This window comes from Meles meles, chromosome 3, assembly GCF_922984935.1.
Source record: "Meles meles chromosome 3, mMelMel3.1 paternal haplotype, whole genome shotgun sequence".
In the NCBI taxonomy this organism is placed as follows: Eukaryota; Metazoa; Chordata; class Mammalia; order Carnivora; family Mustelidae; genus Meles; species Meles meles.
In genome coordinates, this window is record NC_060068.1 from 135,523,356 (window position 1) to 135,543,097 (window position 19,742).

General features: G+C 46.2%; 1 protein-coding gene across 4 annotated transcripts in view; it reads right to left on the reverse strand.

Moving 5' to 3' along the window:
- Nucleotides 1-14,590, reverse strand: part of CYFIP2 (cytoplasmic FMR1 interacting protein 2) — a 125,505-nt gene extending 110,915 nt beyond the window's left edge. For 2 of the 4 annotated variants that reach the window (XM_045999391.1, XM_045999388.1), the window contains exon 1: nucleotides 14,468-14,590. The gene's annotated coding sequence lies outside the window, so the exon portion shown is untranslated. Of the gene's footprint in view, nucleotides 1-14,012; nucleotides 14,242-14,467 lie in introns of those variants that run through there. The other 2 variants (XM_045999390.1, XM_045999389.1) reach the window with 2 other exon arrangements.
- Between the last annotated feature and the right edge of the window lie 5,152 nt (nucleotides 14,591-19,742).

The window sequence follows — 19,742 nt, forward strand, 5'->3', positions numbered from 1 at the left end:
ATCTCTCTAAAGAGCTTGAACGCAATGGCCTGGTTTTACCGAGGAGAAACAGCACTGGGCTCGAAGGCAATCTGCTTCAGAGAAGGGCTTTAGGGGCACCCTGGCTGACATGGCTGATGGAGCCCGAGCAAGTGGGGGTAGGCCCCCAAAATGCCACGTGGGTGCCAGAAGAACCTGGCCTGGGGAACGCAGGTGCTGACTAACCACACCCTAAATCCAGCAAAAGATCTAGAAGCAAAAAAGATCTGCATTGTCATTTCCTATTTGACTTTCTGGAAGGAAAAGGAAAAATAACAAGATCTTTTTACTGAAGTGGAATACCGGGCTAAGTATAGCATGGATTCAAATCTGTCATCTGCCACGTACTAGCTACATAACCGTAAGTGTATTATTTAACCTCTCGAGTCTCGGTTTCCCTACCTTTAAAAGGGCAATAATTAGTCCCTGCCGTCAATGATTTATTCTGGGGATTATATAACATTACAGAATGTGGAATGCTGCCCAATAGCAGGCACAAAGTAAGCCCATGGGAAATGTTAGCAGGCGGGTGGCCTCTTTTTAACGTGGTGAATGGATGAATCAAACATTGCCACAATTCTATTAAAAAAAAAAAAATGAGGGGACTACTGTTATCTCAGCTCCAACATCTCAACTCTGTAGGTCTTTCATATTGATTTCCTCAGTCGCCATCACCCTGCAGTTTCGAGAGGACAGGTGTTATTTTTGCTGTTTTTCTAAGGAGAGCACAGGGTTACTGAGAAGTGAAAAACCTTCTTTCAAAGTCACGTGGCCAGCTGGTGGCTGAGCTAAGGGCAGAAAGCGGATATCTTGACTTCTAGTTCAATGCCCTTTCTCTAGACCACACCTACTTTTGTACCTTTATAAAAGGTACCAAGGACCTGACTTCTCTTTTTCCCCTCCAGGTTGACTGCTTTTTCCCTCCTCAAGAAGGACAAGACTCTGCCAACCTAGAAAGATTAGGTAACTGACACCTTTGGGTCCTACAAACATCAAGAGGTCAGGAAATATTTTCCCTGCCTGTAAATCTCTCCAGCTAGAAAGCAAATAAATACATAATTAAAAATGATAAATATGAGTTTATTTGTGTACAGAAATATTATATAATTAAATATGTAAATAAATAAATACATAGGAAATAAAAGGAGGCTTACACTGTCTCCCCTAAAAAAACATATTCTTGCACAGCATTTGAGCAGGAAAAATCCAAAGAAGGAATCTGGAGTGTATCATGCACTTACACTGGGCATGTTGGGGACTGTGCAGGGACCCAGGTTTGCAGTGACAGGACGTGGGGCCACAGGTCAGTATTTCCTCTGCAGCCGAGACCCTTCCACATGTCAGAGGCAGCTCCTTCACAGGTGTGGGAGCCAGGCAGGCTCAGAGTCACCCGTGTGCAACTTACAGGACTTCCAATGACCCCACCAGAATGGAGCATGTGGCTTTTCCTGAACAGGCTGGAAGTGAAGAATTTTACAAGAACATTCCACTGACCCCCACGGTCAAACCTTGTGGCTCCAAACCTCACTGCAGCCACTTGGCACTTCTTTTAACCCATCGCCTGGTCCATAAAATAAAGCCATAAGTTAGGAGCAGCCCCAACGCTGACAGCAGCAAGCCTCATCATGGTGCCTGGACAGGAGAGGCCGAGCCATGCAGGATGGAGAGGAAACTACAAGCATGGGAGGTGGGGCCATAAAGTACAGAAGCAGAACTGTACATATTCCAATAGCTTAAAGAAGTATCACCAAGAGCACAGCACACAACAGAACCCACCAAACACTGCATACACTGCCAGGATGACCCTGGGGTTCGGGGAGACCGAAGCGAATGGTTAACTCCTTAAGGAGTCTTTCTGACTCTCTTACCCACTACCCAAATTCACTTTCCCCTTTGGCCCTCCTTAAAACCCAGTGTGCCCCTACTTTTGTGGCATCCATAATGCTTTATTACACCTATTACCACATCTTCTCTCCTGCCCTAAAATGACAAATTTCTTGAGGGCAGGAGCTGTGTCTAACTGACACCCAGCTCTCAGCACAGTTTCAAGCACACATTTGTAGCTGCATAAAGATTTATCGGATGAGTAGGGGCACGTGGGTGGCTTAGCTTGTTAAGCATCTGCCTTTGGCTCAGGTCATGATCTCAGGATTCTGGGATCAAGCCCCGGGTCAGGTTCCCTGATCACTCCCTGCTGAGCAGGGAGCCTAATTTTCCCTCTACCCCTCTTCCTGCTCGTGTTTTCCGTCTCTCTCTCTCTCTCAAATAAATAAAAATCCTTTTTCACAAGTAGATGGCCAGGGAGCCCAAGACATCAAGAAAGCCATCCCTAGGTCCAAGATACCAGGATTTTAAAAGTGGGAAAGGAGGAGAAGGAATATAAATAGCAAAAAACCCATTTATATATTAGAAAGAACTCCTTCAAAATGGTTCAAATAGTTAACATGTGAGCACTTAAAGGGAAAAGCTTCAATGTTTTGTAAACAGTTATCTCTGAAATAAATTCCCTTCCTTCTCTCACTGTATGACCTGATTTCACTCATCCTTCAAGGTCGCTCACGCTAGGATGTAATTGCTCCCTTCCAAGTGTAGGTGAGGCTGTGAAATAGGAACCCTCCCTCAGATGTGGCCAGTAGGAAAAGTAAAACAGTGCGGTACCTTGGGAAACTGTAGCAGTTCCTCAAATTTTAGAACACAGAGTGACCTTGTGACACAGCAATGGCACTCTTCGGTCCACCAGCGGTACCTCTCTGCTGACACGTGCTGCCTGGGAAGGGTGGTGAGTACCGATACTTCCTCTTTCCATGTCAGGGCCACCGTTACTAATTGATAACGGCTTTATTCCTCAGGGAGTCCCCAGGCAGCCTCAGAACCCTCCTCTTGAAATACAGAGGTCCAGGTGGCCACCGGACATCGATCTGCGTTTGCCAGTGAAAGAAAACACAGATGCGTAGAATGAGGCATGCGTGTGTAGGCTCCATGAGGTGACAGGCCATTTCTTAGCCGTCACTGAAAACCTCAGAGACCTCAGCAGAGCTCTGAAGACAGATTAGGCACTGAGGAAGTAGCAGATGAATGCGTGAACACATCTGAATCCCCTGACGACACAGGAGAAATGAGATGACCTGAATTGGCCATGTCTTCATTTCTAGTTTTTCCATTCCTTCTCCTTCACTACTGACAGCACAGATAACTTAAATCAATATGAAATATGCAGTCATACCCATAAACTGTCTATACAATGACTTACTTAATATTTTTGTCTACAAAGACTTTTCATGTTTTGCTTTATAAATATATTTTAGAAGGAAGCTCAGATTACAATCACGAACAGAGAACCAGTATCACTTGGCCATAAACAAAGGGAAACTCTAAAATATAGAAACAATGAAAACAATGGGTATCATCTTGAAAATCACCTAACATCACTCTTGATATGTTCATGAGAGGTGGTTATCTGGTGAGAGTGGGATGAAGAACTAACTAGAATCCTAACTGCCACTGCTGGCTCTGTGACCTTGGCAAGATGGCATTGTGTTTCTGAGCCCCAGCTTCCTTGTCTCTGATAGAAGGAATAATAACAGTTCCGACCTCCTAGGCTTTAAAAACTGCATGAGTTAATTCATGTAAACAGCTTGCTTGGTAGAGAGTGCTCAATAAAATTTGCCCAACAAAACCAAACGCAGCATTGTATAAAAAGGATTATATATTATGAGAAAGTGAGATTTATCCCAGAAATGTATGATGGGTTTAACATTAAATCCAAAAATCAATTAATGTAATAAGCCATATCACAGAATAAAGGACATATCCCACAGGGTCATCTCAGTATATGCAGAAAGAACAATGGACGAAGTCACACTCCTTCATGACGAAAACACTCAGCAAACCAGGACCAGAAGGGAACTTCCTCAACCTGATAGTGGGCAGCTAAAACAAAACAAAATCTATAGCCAACTTCAGACTTAATGGTAAAAGACTGAATGCTTTCCTAAAATTAGGAAGAAGACAAGGATGTCTGCTCTCTCCATTTCTATTCCACGTTATATTGGAGGTTCTAGCCAGTGTATTTAGGCAAGAAAACAAAATAAACGGTATCCACGTTAGAAAGGAAGGAGTAAAATGATCTCTATCAGCAGACGCTTAATCTTATATATAGAAGATCCTTATGAAACCCACTAAAAACTATTAAAATGAACAACTATGTTCAGCAAGGTTACAGGATACAAGATCAACACACAGATATCAATTGTATCTCTCTATACTAGCAATGCATGGTCAAAAAATGAAATCAGGAAAATATTCTATTTATAACAGCATCACAAATAATACAATACTTAGGAATAAATTTGCCAAAAAAAAGAGCATAAATGTACACTCTGAAAACTATAAAACATTGTCAAAAAATTGAAGAAGACACAAATAAATGGAAAGATATCCCATTTTCATAGATTAGAAGACTTAATATTGTTAAGATGGCAGTATTCCACAAACTGATACAGATCCAGGGTGATCCCCATCAAAATCCCAGCTGGCGTCTGTGAAGAAATTGACAAACTAATCCTAAAATTCACACAGAATTCAAAACAATCCCAAAAAAGAACAAACAGATCCAACATGATCCCCATCAAAATCCCAGCTGGCGTCTGTGAGGAAATTGACAAGCTAATCCTAAAATTCACACAGAAATTCAAAACAATCCCCCAAAAGAACAAAACTGGAGGACACCCACTTCCCAATTTCAAAACTTAGTCCAAACTTACAGTAATCAAAACAGTGTGAAAAAAAAAAAGTGTGGTATTGGTATAAAGATATAAAACAGAACTGAAAATCTAAAAATAAACAATTCAATGGGTAAAGGATATTCTTTTCAACAAATGGTATTGGGACACCTGGATATCCACATATGAAAGAACGAAGCCAGACTTCTAGCCCACACCACACAACAAATCAACTCAAAATGGATCAAAGACTGGGGCACCTGGGTGGCTCAGTGGGTTAACGCCTCTGCCTTCAGCTCAGGTCATGATCCCAGGGTCCTGGGATCGAGCCCCGAATCGGGCTCTCTGCTCAGCGGGGAGCCTGCTTCTCCCTCTCTCTATGCCTGCCTCTCTGCCTGCTTGTGATCTCTGTCTGTCAAATAAATAAATAAAATCTTTAAAAAAAAATGGATCAAAGACCTAGATGTAACAGCCAAAACAATAAAACCCTTAGAAGAAAACACAGGAGTACATCTTTGTGACTCGGGAATATGTAATGACATCAAAAGTACAAGCAGTGCAATAAAAAAATGGGTAAATATCTTTGATTTTATTAGCTGTCTATTAATAGACAGCATTAAAATTAACCTTAAAACTTTGGTACCTCAGAAAACATCATCAAGAAAGTGAAAAAACTATCCACAGGATGGAAGAGACCACCTGGAAGTCATTTGCTATTTACCTAAACTATACAAAGAATTCTTAAAATTCAGTAACAGAAAGGCAACCCAATCTTTAAAATGGGCAAATGATAGGAACAGACCTTGCTCCAAGAAGATATACAAATGGGCAATAAGCACATTAAAATTATTAATATTTTTTCGTCATTAGGGCAATGCAAATCAAAATCACAGTGAGTTATCATTTCACATCTATTAGAACAGTTATTCTCAAAAAGACAAGTAACAACAAATGTTGGTAAGGATGTAAAACTGGAACCCCCATACCCTGCTGAAAGGAAGGTAAAATAGTGCAGCAACTTTGGGAAACAGTTTGGCAGTCCTTCCAAGTTTTAAACACAATGTTACAACTCCTGGGTCTAATCCCAAGAGAACTGAAAATATACCTCCACATAAAAACTGGTACATAAATGTTCACAGGACCACCGTTTGTGATGACCAAAACCTGGAAATGACTTAAATGTCCATCAGCTGATGAATGGGTAAATAAAATACGGTGTATCCCTATCACAGAATATTATTCAGCCATAAAAAAGAATGAGATAGAGACACATGCCACAACATGGATGGACTTCAAAAATCTGCTAAGGGAAAGAAACATAGTGTTCTTTTTAAAGGAAATGCCCAGGGTGAGCAAATCAAAAGAGACATTAAATAATTTGTGGGTGCACAGGCTTGGGGTGGAGACTGGAGGAAATAGATGATGCTGCTAATAGGCATGAAGGTTCTTCTTTCTGGGGTGATGAAAATGTTATAAAATCAATCACGATGATGGTTGCACAACTCTGTGAATATACTGAAAATTACTGAACCGTATGCTTTAAATGGTGAACTGAAGCATCATTACCAAAAAATGTTCTTATGTGCATGAGTACTTGGGGACAGTTTGGGTATTCCATACGCAGGAGTAGTACAAAGAGAGGGAGCTGGAATAGGAGCTTGGCGAGTTTGGGAACCACGATGCTGCCCCTGACAAGCACAGATTCCGTTGAATAAAAATCACCAGAGGAAGTGGGACAGAACCAGAGAGCAACAGACACACCCATCCACAGGACCCCATGGGGCAGCCCCTAGACTGCAGGACAAGCTGGACCACCGTGGGGCAGGGCCCAAACCAGCACCCCAATCCCCCCAGGTTGGTTGCACTGCCATCTGTTGAGTGGGTGGGGGCTGCCGCACCCTGGGAAAGAGACTGTTCAGACAGCAACAGCCTCTGAGATGGGGGAATGGGCTTTGAGGTTTAGAATGAGAAAAAGACCAGGTTGTAGTCCTCCTCCTTCGTTGGGCTCTCTTTCTGCTGGGAGTGGGCGGGTGGACAATGAGACTGAGAGATAAGACAGACCAGTGCAAGGTCACTTAGCTAGTTAGGGGCGGAGCTGGGGTTAACACACTAACTTCCCTGGAAGGTAGGAGGATCTGATACACTAACAGATAGGACAGAGCTGTTTAAAAAAAAAAAAAAAGTGATATTAAATAGGAAGGAAGGAAGGAAGGAAGGAAGGAAGGGGAAGGGAGAAAATTCTAATTCTGCAATAAAACAAAAAAAGCCATGTAGGAAAGGAGATAAATCAAAGGACATTACCTATCTCTTTTGTGATCATCATTTACACGTCTTAATAATGTAGATGCTTCAAACATGATTTAGGTTAAAACAGAGTTCTCGCAGTGGTGCCTGGGTGGCTCAGTGGGTTAAGCCTCTGCCTCCAGCTCAGGTCATGATCTCAGGGTCCTGGGATCCAGTCCGACATCAGGCTCTCTGCTCAGCAGGGAGCCTATCTCCCCGCAAGCCCCCTGCCTTTCTGCCTACTTGTGATCTCTGTCAAATAAATAAATAAAATCTTAAAAAAAAAAAAAAAAAAAGCCAGAGCTCTCCCTATATTGGGAGATGGGGACAGGGGAGGGAGGCGGATGGTATAAGAAAGCAAAGTCTTCATCTATCACAGCAGGAAGTAAACAGACAATGCATAGAGCAGATAAATCAAGAAATGGCAGCGTAAGCATATTCCTAAGAGATCTGGAAGCACGAGCTGGGAGAAACAGTGAGTTAGAAGTGACAGCCTCTCTGGGGAGGTGGGCACTGGATGGCTATTTTCATTACGTGTTTTTCAATACTATTTGAGCCTTTGTTTTTGTTTTTTAAAGATTTTATTTATTGATTTGACAGAAATAGAGACAGTGAGAGAGGGAACACAGCAGAGGGAGTGAGAGAGGGAGAAGCAGGCTTCCTGCTGAGCAGGGAGCCCCATGTGGGGCTCCATCCCAGGACCCTGGGATCATGACCTGAGCTGAAGGCAGCTGCTTAACGACTGAGCCACCCAGGAACCCCACTATTTGATCTTTTGAAAGCATGTATTGCTTTGATCGAAATTTCTAAATTTACTTTAAAAGACAACAACCCAAGGCCTCCTTCCTAGCATCTCTGATGCCATCTGGCCAGTCGCCAGCACTGCCTTTGGGTAGCCTTCACTCCTGGACTTCCTCACTGCAGGTCTTCTGGGACAGAGACCCCATCCCCAGCAGCTTCTCTCCACACAAGGGGCAGGAGGACAGAGCAGAGAAGTCCACGCCCTGGGCCTCTGGAGGAGGCCTACCCTCCTGGTTGTTTACAGCAAAGAGAAAGACCCTGGCTGGGTTAGAGACATTGCCACCCCACCTCCTGCCGGCCGTTTTACCCAGCTGCTTCCTGTGTTGTCAGGGTTGAGGGTTGAGGGGGCCTTTCCGTTGATAACCCAACAGGGCAGGGCAGATCCCATCCTCTGGCAGGGTGGGAGGCGGGGGCGGGGAGGGCGGGTCATGTCTCTGAGAGCAGCTTGCCAGCTTGCCGATCTGCTCCCAGTGGGGCCTCCTGGGACAAGCCACCCTGTGAGGGGTACCAACGTGACTTCTGTCTGGGGAGAGGAGCTGTGTCTCAGCAGCACCTGCTCAAACTAAGGAAGGGAAGCCAGTCACCCTGCGTCTGCCCTGGAAACAAAGAACGAGACGGCAAGTTCAGCCACAAGAGCAGAGCGTGCAGGCCTCAAGTTTCACAAGGCTGCAGCTCGACTATGGCTCCAACTGAAGACTGACTTAGGCCTGGAATCACATCTTCACTCACTCTAAAAAGGTCATTTCCCTGTCGGTGAAACAGGGAGGTTGGCCAGGCAGTGGTTCTCTACTGTGATGTCAAAAAATGTCCATTGTCAAGGTTCTTATGGGCAACTTTTACCAGTGATGGTTTAAACATGAGGTCTGCAAACAAGTTACTTTTTACTATGTGTTTGGGGGAGCTCCAAGTGCTCCCATGTTACCCCTGCTTGCATGTATATCTCTTTCCCTGAGTGGGCGTGGAGTGGGGAGGGGCTGGCTGTGGCTGTGGTGTGTTGAGCACATCAATACTGTCCACCTCCAACTCGAAAAAAAAAAAAATGACATTGACAGCAGATGGACGCTCCGTGCAAAGACCACAGTTCTCTAACATGGACACCCACTCTGGCCAAGATGTATGAGAGGCCATGAACCTGCCCATGAGCATTCTTGCCTTTGCTCCAACTCTCTCCACTCTCCAGTAGACTGTCCTTTCCCCTTTTGGAATCCACTGTCAAGGCCCAATTCAAGACAGGCCTCCTCCATGAAGTTCTGAACAGCCAAACTCCACCAAACTTCCATTTCTCTGGATTCTTAAAGTGCTCAGTCTCAGCGTTCACAACTTCCTACTGCATTATAAATTGCTTTATGTGTTCACTAATTCTTTGGATCACTAAAAACAGGAATAGTCATTTTTTTTTTTTTTTTTTTTTTTTTTTTTTAGTTTCACCCATAGCCCTAGTACAGATCAGGCACATTCTACACATCAGTTACTTAATAAGCACTACAGGAACAACTTGTTGACTACATTGGCAAGTGGCCCAAATTCGTGTCTTCTGATAAAAAAAAAAAAATTTGTTAACTTAAAACATTATAGTCCTCGGGGCACCTGGGTGGCTCAGTGGGTTAAGCCTCTGCCTTCAGCTCAGGTCATGATCTCAGGGTTCTGGGATCGAGCCCCGTATCGGGATCTCTGCTTGGCAGGGAGCCTGCTTCCTCCTCTCTCTCTACCTGCCTCTCTGCCTACTTGTGATCTCTCTCTGTCAAAGACGTAAATAAATTCTTTAAAAAAAAAAAAAAATTATAGTCCTCTACGACATCACATCTAAGTCAGCCTTATTGCTAGAAGATTCTGAGGGGACTTCTTTAGAACATCTGTCATACCGATCTCACCCTAACCCATAAGACTCAGGTCTTTATTTCTCTTTCCCATGTGATGGCACAACATACTTGAAGGTTGATGGCCAACCCCTAGTCCTGAATTCTTTTCCCACCCTTCATACCTTGCCAAAATCAGTCTTAAGGCGTCACAATTTAAAAACACAAATTGGCTATCTTTCTCAGGTATCCCTTCACTTAACACTGGGTTACTGAGTATCTTCTGTGAGGGTCAGCCCTGCAGATTCTCTGGTCTCAGAAAGTTAGACAATCCTCTCATTCATCCTCCAGCTGATTTCTTATTCCACCCACAGAGGCAGCTGTTCCAAACCTCCGGAAGTCTCCTGAACTTTCCTAACCAGTCTGCCACCTTTACTTTCTGCAGAGGACATCATCTCCTCCCTTATTTAGAAGACAGAAACCATACAACATGGACATACTAAACATCCTTCTATCCCACGAAGACATTAAAGTCTGAGAACCACAGCTCTAAGATGACCTCATGATGATGCAAACACACAATCAAAAGGCCTATTGATGAAGTCATCACTGGGTCCTTCTCTGGTATCTCTCCAGAAGGTCACATTTACTTTCCTCTCTACTTGCACTATTTCTGAGTTGCTGTAAGTCTAGCCAAATGCCTCTCAGCCAGAAGGGTCCCTGCAAGGAATTCTGCCTGAACCCTAGCCCTGCCTCTCCGAACAATCTCTTTCAAGGATCTTGCACCCAACTGGTTTCCTCCTCTACTGCCAGGGCCCAAGAAGTATGGCTTGAATGGTCATCCTTTGAGGCACACCACACACAGCTCTTGGCATAATGGCCATGGCTAGGAAGCCAATATCCAAATTCTGCATCCTGGGAGGCGCCCCACACCCACTGACTGAAATCTGAAATGTCTTTGTACAGACAAGGCCGTCCAGGGGCCGTGACAGAATCTGTGAATCACACAGTGCCTTTCAGTGTCCCCTTGGCTCGCTGTTACAGAGAGACCACAGATTTGTCTTCTTAAGTTGACACACAATATATAATTAATAACTTGTTCCTCTAGGAATAAAGGGCAGTCCTCCCAAAGAGCCACACATTCAGAAACCTCTTTCTCTTCTGTTTCCATGGCCTCTTCTTCTAAGACTGGGATTTATAGACATTATCTCATCTGCAGGCTCCTGTGGCAACAGGTAGGTAACAGGCTGGGCAAGCTGCTTTCCTGTGGCCAGTTCAGAAAGTCAGAGAGAGGCAGTGCAGGATTTAAAGGCACACAGCAAGTCAAGGATAACTCCTGTGTCTGAAGGCCACGGCGCTACTCCGTCTGCCTGGAAGTGAAGCGTGCCCTTAACATTTTTGGCTGATTGCAAAATGCTAAATGCACACAGAAGGAAAGTTCCTTCCTGACCTCTCTTTGTGTGTTGAAATGTGAGAACTACCTCTGGGCTTGGGCTCAGTGTACTCCCTCCCCTTCTTTCTGCCTACTCAAGTTGTATCCACCGTCAGTGAGCTGCTCAAGAGCGCTTCCTACCTGAAGGCCTTACTGATAGCACATCCTATCACTCTCATGGCTACCTTTTGCAGGTAACCCTGCTGGGGCTAGGTTTCTTGGCCACAGAGCCAACTCCCCATGGGAAAAGCAAAATCCAGGAAGACCCTGGAGGTAGAGGGGTTGGGAAGAGCTATGGATTGACTACACACACGAACCATATTCTTAAGGATTATGTAATTAATACATTAAAATAATAAATACATGGGCACCTGGGTGGCTCAGTTGGCTAAGCATCTGCCTTCGGCTCAGGTCATGATCCCAGGGTCCTGGGATGAAGTCCCACATCAGGCTCCCTGCTTAGTGGGGAGTCTGCTTGTCCCTCTCCCTCTGCCTCTACCCCCTGCTCGTGCTCTGTCTTTCTCTCTCTCACTCTCCATATCTCAAATAAAAGAAAATCTTCAAAATAACCAATAAATACATAAATAGAATAGCACTTCACTATGTGCTAGACACTCTACTCAACACATTCATGTGTCCCTCACTTAAAACGAGCACCCAGTGAAGGACCAGCTCCTTCCCCACCCCTGCTGGCCTCCCAGTCACTGCCCAGCATGCTTCACTACCAAAACAGGTCTATCCTCTAGACCCTAGGCATGGGTGTGCTGCTCAGAACGACAAGACCGAAGGCCAGTTACAAAGGCTCCAGTGAAGTGACCAATGTCTGGTTTCGTCAAGTACAAGTGAATAATTAATACTTGCTAGTAAAGAAATAGACTCATTGTTATGGTGGCCACACGGAGGCTACAAAAGGCCATTTTGTGAAGTTCTTGCTGGATCTCTGGGGCCAATAGCAGCCAAAAGGAACCTCTCTGAGTGAGAGGTCAATCCTCAAATGTAGCGACCAGAGCCTGTCCTGTTTTCCAGGAGTGCTGTTTCCAAAGCTAATTAGCTTGTTGCTTATTCATCACCTCATTCAGCTTGCTGGTCAGTGACGGCAGTGGAGGCCCACGGACTCCCCAGAGGGCACCATTTATCAGAGGGGACGTGGAGTGTTCTCCTGGGGCGCTTTTCCAGATTCTAAATTCATGTCTACCTTTTCTGGGCCAGCCTCCGATTTGATTTGAGAAAAACTCTCCAACCCCACTGGGTCATATACCCCAGTCTTGCCCTCATGCCTAAAGCAAGTATTTCCTTTTCTACTTTCAGCAGGGACGGAACAAAGCAGGCTTGGGTGCCTCCAGAACTGGTCAGAACTGGCCAGGAAATATAATAAAGAAGCTTAGTGAGCAGAGAGCTAATGCCCCCAGCCAGAGGCTCAGTGTTGAGAACTAGGCAGAAGCACCAGCTTTGTAAGCAACAACACACTCTTCTTGTGGCCTTGTAACTGCCCAGGCAGATGGCAGCCGGTGCCAGTGAGTAACTCTCTATAGGAATGTTTCCCCCTCCCCCCCAAGTGGATACTGGGTGCTCCACACATACCTTCCAGTGACAGTAACCCCTGGCCAGTGACACATACACACGCTCCTACAGTACTTCTGCCCCAGCAGCAAAGAGAGCTGACTGCTGCTAGATACTGTCATTTCAGTGAGCTGTTCCCCAAATTGCTACCCAGTTCCCCGTTCCCACTAGCAGCCCACTGCCTGAAATTCCACCGCTAGAGACATCAAATATGTTGACTTAAAGCTTTGTTTTCCATTCAAATGCCTCCTGGCCTCTGTTTCCTTTCCAGTTAAATGACTTCTAAAGGACCTGCTCTGCATCGAATGGCAAATTCTTCTGTATTTAGCTCTTAAAAGATAAACATGTTCACTGGCTCCTTTTTTGAAAATAATTTTTGACACAGGAGAATGGGGAAAGCACAGAACATGGAGATGGAGGTGGGAGGCCTCAGGGAGCATCACAGAGAAGGTCTTATGGTGCTGAAACAGCCTTCATGGCTTTTGCAATCTTGCTCAGGGATAGGGACCTAGAATTTTGCACTCTAACATCTGTAATCTCTGGGGTTAGCAGCATGGCTCCCAACAGGGCCTGTGCCCAAAAGTAAGTAAGGTAAGACACAATGCCCTAAGGGAGACATAGGTAGAAGGTAGAAAAGTGGAGTATGAGAATGAGCACTCCCCTAATTTGTCCCTCATGTCTGCAGGACAGCCCCAGTCTCCTCATCCATGCCAGGAAGGCACAGGCACCTGGGACCTAGCAGGAAAAGATCCTTGCCATCTTCTTGTCCTGGCTGGAAGGGGAGCAGATGGCCCATCAGCCCTAGGTGTTTCTGCTGAGCTGGAGATACAGGGAAGCAGAGGTCAAAGTCAGATTCCCTGAGATGGGGAGGGCCAGGGCAGTGCCAGTGTTCTTTCCTCCATGTTCTCCTCAGCACAGAGAGCCATACTCCTGTCGGACCATGCTTCCTGTCCCCACCCCCACCCCCAAGCAGAGAGCACCCCCTTCTCTTCCTTTTACCCACCCATCGAGGGGGAGGACTGTCCTGAAAAGCAGAACCTACAACAGACAGGTAGGCAATCTTTCCGGTTCTCCAGAGCTCAAGAAAATCCATCCTTTTCCCCAGGAGTCAGCCCACTCATCCCCTTCCCCCTGTCCTCCCCCGACCACAGCCAGCCGGCTGGGGGAGTGATGCTAGTGTAGGCCAGGAGGCTTCAAAGCGGGTCAGACTTGCCTCCTCCCTCATTAAATCCCCCACCCCCGAACCACTGGCGCTCCGACCTTCACCCCACCCATCTCTCGTTCACTGCAGGGTGCCGTGTGCCCCAGGCGTCTGCCAGGCGGGCCCACGCGGCTCTCGCTGGCCCTGGAGCAGGTGATGGTGGCCGCGGCGGCAGAGGCGGCGGCGGCGCTCTGCAATACCTGGGCTCGGGGATGTCAAACCACCGGGCTCGCGGCCGCTGCAGGTGTCTCCCGTGCTCGGGATTAGCGCCGCTTCCTCTCCGGCCCGCGGCTCTGGCCCAGGCCGCGCACCTGCTGCTGCTGCTGCCGCTGCCGCTGCCGCTGCCACTGCGGCCGCCGCGCCCGAGCTCCGCCCGAGCTGCGTTGAGTGTCCGCGCCTCCTCGCAGGGGGTCCGCGCCGCGGGGCCCAGGGTGGACGGGAGGGCGAAGGGGGCCTCGCAGGGCCTGGAGTCCAGTCTCCAGGGGCTTGGGGTGGGGGGGGCAGGGAGGCCGCGCTAGCCTGAGCGCCGCGCCGAGCGCCCCCCTCGGGCTGGGAGAAGGGGCGCCGGCCCCTTGCGCATCCTCACGGCCGCATCGACGTCCCCCGCAGCATCCCGGTCCCCATACCGGCCCCAAGGCCTGGGAGCGCCGCTTACCTGGGTCTGCGGCAGGTCCAGGGGAGCAGCCCAAGGCTACGGCGGGGCCCCGCGCCGGGGCGCAGGATGCTCTGCCCCGCTGGGCTCGGCTCGGCCGGCCGCGGCGCTCGGCCCCGCCCTCGGCCCCGCCCCCTGCCCGCCGCGGCTCCTCCCCCACGCGCCGTGCCGGCCCCTCCGCCGCCACCGCTGTCACACAAAGAGCAGGAAATGGCTGCGGCGAGGGGCGCACGGCCGGCGCATCCCCGACCTGCACCCCGGCTGCTGCCCCGGGACAGCCAGCTGCGCGGCCCTCGGGATGGGGAAGGGAGAGAGGACCTGCCCCCAGGTCTCTCATGCCTGGGAGCCACACCTGCGGCAGTGGGAGGGCGGAAGCTCTGGGCTCGGTTCGGGTCTCATCGGTCTCACGTTATTTCCAAGTGCTCATTTATCTACCTAATATTTATTGAGCAGCTATTTTGTTCCGAGCCCCGTGCCAGAAGCTGAGTATGCACTGGTGTACTGCCCTTTTGGAGCTTGTCATCTACCAGGAGAGGCAGGGCGTAAATTAACCTGGTAATGGGCAGTTACAGCTGGAAGAAGTTCTGCCAAGGAAAGAAACAGGATGAAATGATGGAAAATAAAGCTGAGGTTTGGGGAGAGGGGACTCCCACTAATTGAGTCTGGTCCCCCGTGCTGCACCTCTGCTCAGGAATACCTTCTCAGTTCCTTGGAGTCAAATCCCTGAAGCTGCCATCTCTTAAGCAGGGACCTGCCTCAACTTCATTCAGGAAGAATTGCCTGATGGACAAAAAGGAACACACATGGTGATAGGAGGAACCTGAAAGGACAGGCAGGCACCTTTCTCTTTAAGGCTTATCTGCCATTCAGAGCTGGCCAAAGAAACGGTTCTCCCTGAGCTGCAGCCTGGCGGACCTTCGGATCCAACCTCCAGACCCCCTGCTCAAGTCACTTCAACAGTCTTTCTCCTGAGAAGCCTCCATAACTAGAAAGTGAGGAATAATAATTGTCCTTCCTACCTCACAGGTAGACACTGGAAAGCATTTGAGACATTTTAATGTGTGTGTAGGTGTAAAAGATAAAGCCCTGTTACAAGGGAAGCTTTCTGAAATGTTTGTGTAGGGCCCACAAATTTATACTTAATCACTTAGCTGTTCCTGTTAGGGGCTATTTATAGAGGGGCCGTATTACGAGCCTCTAGCAAAGGACTTGTGGAGTCTTTGCCCTCACTGATCTCATACCATTTCCCAGACACTCAGAATTCATGATCCTTTATGGTTTGATGTTACATCACTCATTCTAATTTAAATTGCTATTTCAGAAAGGATGACTATCTATATATGCATATACACACATTTCTGTCCCTGTGAGAAAGCTGTGGAGGTGTTTGTGGAGGATGGCTTTAAAAACTGAACTGGTTTCTTTCTTTCTTTTCCTTCCTTCCTTTCCTTCTCCTTCCCTCCTTCCTTCCTTCCTTTTCATTCCTCCATTTCTTTTTAAAATTTTCATTTTCCACTGTGATTCTTAGGATTTTGAGTGTCAGTGATTACAAATATATAACAAGAGAAATTGGATTTTCATTCTAAAGGGGAAACTATTTGGGATATTGTAGATTTCTGGAAAACATATTTCTTCCTGTTGTTCCTCTCCTGTCTTTTCACCTTTCAAGAACAAGTTGAACAAGTTGAACAAGAACAAAGAGACTATTACATATATATTTATTGAGATCTTAGGCAAAAATAATTCCTGACCCCTGATTTTCATTTGCTTATAAGGGGAGCAATATGGTTTGTTCAAACAACTGTGTTGGAAATCCAGAGGCTTGCCTTTTGGTCCCAGTTTTGCAACGAAGTGACCCTAGGCAAGTCACTTCACCTGTTTCCTCCTCTATACAGTGAAGTAAGCTGGATATATTCCAAAATCCTTCTGCATGTAGAAAATCACATAAGTTAAAATGAAAGACGTGCTCCTGCCCTGCTTAAAGGACTTCACTAGCTCCCCATTGCTCTCAGTATGGAGCCCAAACTCCTTAACTAATGGCGCACAGGAGTCTTTCTTCATGATCTAGCATCTACCTCTCCAGTCTCTTCTGTTGTGAGCAAGCTCTTTGCTTTTAGCTAAAAGCAATCTTTTAGGTTCCCAAATCTGCTGTGTTAGGCCTTTGTGTAAGCTGGGCTTTTGCTTAGAATGGTCTATCCTCCTTTCCCTCCCACTTGTGCACTTGCCCCCAGTTTGCTACCTAACTTCTATTCATCCTTCTGGGATCCACCTACCTGTCTGTTCCTTCAAGCGCCCTCCTTGTCTGCGTTAGGCTAAGGTTAGTCATTCATGTACCCAGAGCCCCCTCGACTTCCTCTGTCATCCCCCCTTGGTGTGCTATGTGGTGATTGCTGACATAATTTCCTACATACCATCATTAGAGCATAAAATCAAAGAGAAAAGGGACAAGTCTTTCTTGCTTCTCGACATTTCCTTAGAGATTAGTACTTAATAGGAGTTCAGTAAATATGAGTTGAATGAATAATCAAAAGTAAAATCTTGGCTTACATGTTGCCAGTGAAATGTGTAGCCATCTGTCTACTGCCTCCAGATATGTTTCATGTCCAACCCCCGGCTGCACCATCAGCAATGAGAGGATTGAAGCTATCAGGCAAAAATTGCTTTGCCACTTGCTAAGCTGTGGCCCACGCACTGTGGTTCCATGTGTGGCAACATTGCCTTGTTTTCAGAAGAGTCTCAGGTCACTTAGGACATCTAGGTCTCTGCTTAAAATTCACAGACCCTGCTTCATAGGAACCGATAGTGGAGTATCTGAAAAAGGTATACGAATTGGTTCTGGAGAGATAAAACATAAATACTAATATTAACAATAATGGCTAAAATGTTTTAGAATCTATATATATATATTTTTAAGTAGGCTCCATGCCCAGTGTGGGGTGCCATGCAGGCTTGAACTCACGACGGCCCTGAGATCAAGACCTGAGCTGAAATCAAGAGTTGGGCACTTAACTGACTGAGCCTCCCAGGTGCCCCTAGAATCACAAATAAATTTTTTAAAAGATTTTATTTATTTATTTATTTATTTGAGGCAGAGAGTGAGAATGAGCACATAAGTGCAAGCGGGGGGAGGGGCAGAAGGAGAGAGAATCCCAAGCAGGCTGAGCTCAAAGCTAAACTCAGGGCTTGATCTCACAACCCTGAAATCATAACCTGAACTGAAATCAAGAGTTGGAAGCTCAACCAACTGAGCCACCCAAGTGCCACTCAATGATAAATTTTTTAAAAGAAAGAAGGAAAAGGGTGTGAGATGGCGAGAAACTGTGAATAATATAAAAGAAGTTTCTAAGTGCAATGGGTTTGCTCCATGCAGTAGGCTCACACACTTGGTGCATGTTGTTAGCAGGAAAAGAGAAACTTGAGGGTCAGTTATGCAATTTACCTTGTCCATTAGATAAAACCTGAGCACTTGCTCAAAATTGCTTCATTTTACAGATGAAAGAACTGGGGCCCAGAAAGAGGAAGGGTTGCCTAACACCGACTGGACCCAGACCCAGGTCTTTCCATAGGAAACTGGGTTGCCTATTTCCTTCTTTGAATCTGAATGATTTGTTAAAGCATATATTTTTTAAAGATTTTATTTATTTATTTGACAGAGATCACAAGCAAGCAGAGAGGCAGGCAGAGAGAGAAGAGGGGAAGCAGGCTCCCTGCTGAGCAGAGAGCCCTATGCAGGGCTTGATCCCAGGACCCTGGGATCATGACCTGAGCTGAAGGCAGAGGCTTTCACCCACTGAGCCACCCAGGTGCCCCTAAAGCATATGTTTTAACTGACATTTATTAAATGTCTTTTGGGGGCCAGCCTCTGTGCTAAGTACTATATATGGATTGGCTCATTTCGTCCTCTTGAAATCCTAAGAACTAGCCCCATTATTTTATAAATGAATTATTGACAGCTGGTGTGCTGCTGAAAGACTGCAGCTCCAAAGTGGGCCATTTGGAAATGCATGTCCTCCCTTCATGCTCTCTTTCTTTCACTTTGCTCATTTCTCACAACTTCTACGGACCTGGTCTCCCTTGAAGGTCAGATCTTTTGCACGTAACTTCACAGTGAAGAACCTTTCATCTTCATTTAAACAAATTGTATACACAGTAATTGTAGATAAGAACTGTTAAGGAGAGTAGAGCATATTCTAAACAGAATTTGGAACGCAGCAATGTAACTGAGGCACATGGCCACGTGCTGCTGTACTGTCAGAGGCTAGCACAGTTGACCCCCTAATCAGCCCCACAGAAGGGATGGGAGCATGGAATTTGGGGACAGACAGGTCTGGCTTCAAGCCCCCATTCTGTCACTCATTAATTGTGGGACCATGAAGTGTTTCCCTAATTTACCAAGCCCCATTCTCATCTGTAAAATTCAAATGATCATAATTGTACTTACCCCTTGGGTTCTTAGAAGATTAAATAAATTAATAAATGTAACATGCTAAGCAGAGTCATCATAAGTGCTCAAAAATGGGAACTTTTATTATTATCATTACTAACATGGTTGGAATCTTGCTGTGACCTCTAGGAAGAATGCAGGACTTGGAAGGAGATCTGAGTTCTAATGTCACCTTTTTAAATAGCTCTACAACCTCTGGCATGTTCTCTATCACTTTCTTTTCTGTAAGGTGAGACCCATGCACTCCCGCTTTCATCCCAAAGGCGCTGAGAGAGCAAACATCATCTTAGATGGGTTGATGACATACCAAAGAGAAAAGCAAATGAAATGTTTGTATAGTTTATCTCTCCTTATAGGCACTTGTACCCAAAATCATTCTGAGAAGCTGGAAAGGGACCAGAAACTCCTTCACAGCTACAGATGGATGTCGATGGGTGTGGGTATAGGTGGACCTGGATGGTGAGGAGTCACAGTGCACTCTGCTCCTTCAACTGATTGTCCTGTGACCATGTTAGCTAGCACCTATTGCCTTTGTCCTCAAGGTTTCCGGTCCTAACTGAAAAATAATGCAAGGGAAGAAGGTGGAATAAGATGTATTTTTTGTTTGTTTGTTTTGTTTTATTCCAGTTTCTCTCCCTGAAATGTCCTTCTAGACTCTTTATTCCTTGGGAGCTTCTGTTTACCCTTCAGTACAGCTCAAACATTACTTCCTCTGGGAAGCCCTCCTTGATCCCTTAGGTGTTTTCACCCTCTATGCTCTCATATTGTGACCACTGCTCCATCCCATAACCTACAACAGCCCTTTGCAATCACAGGTGATTCTCATTATTTGGT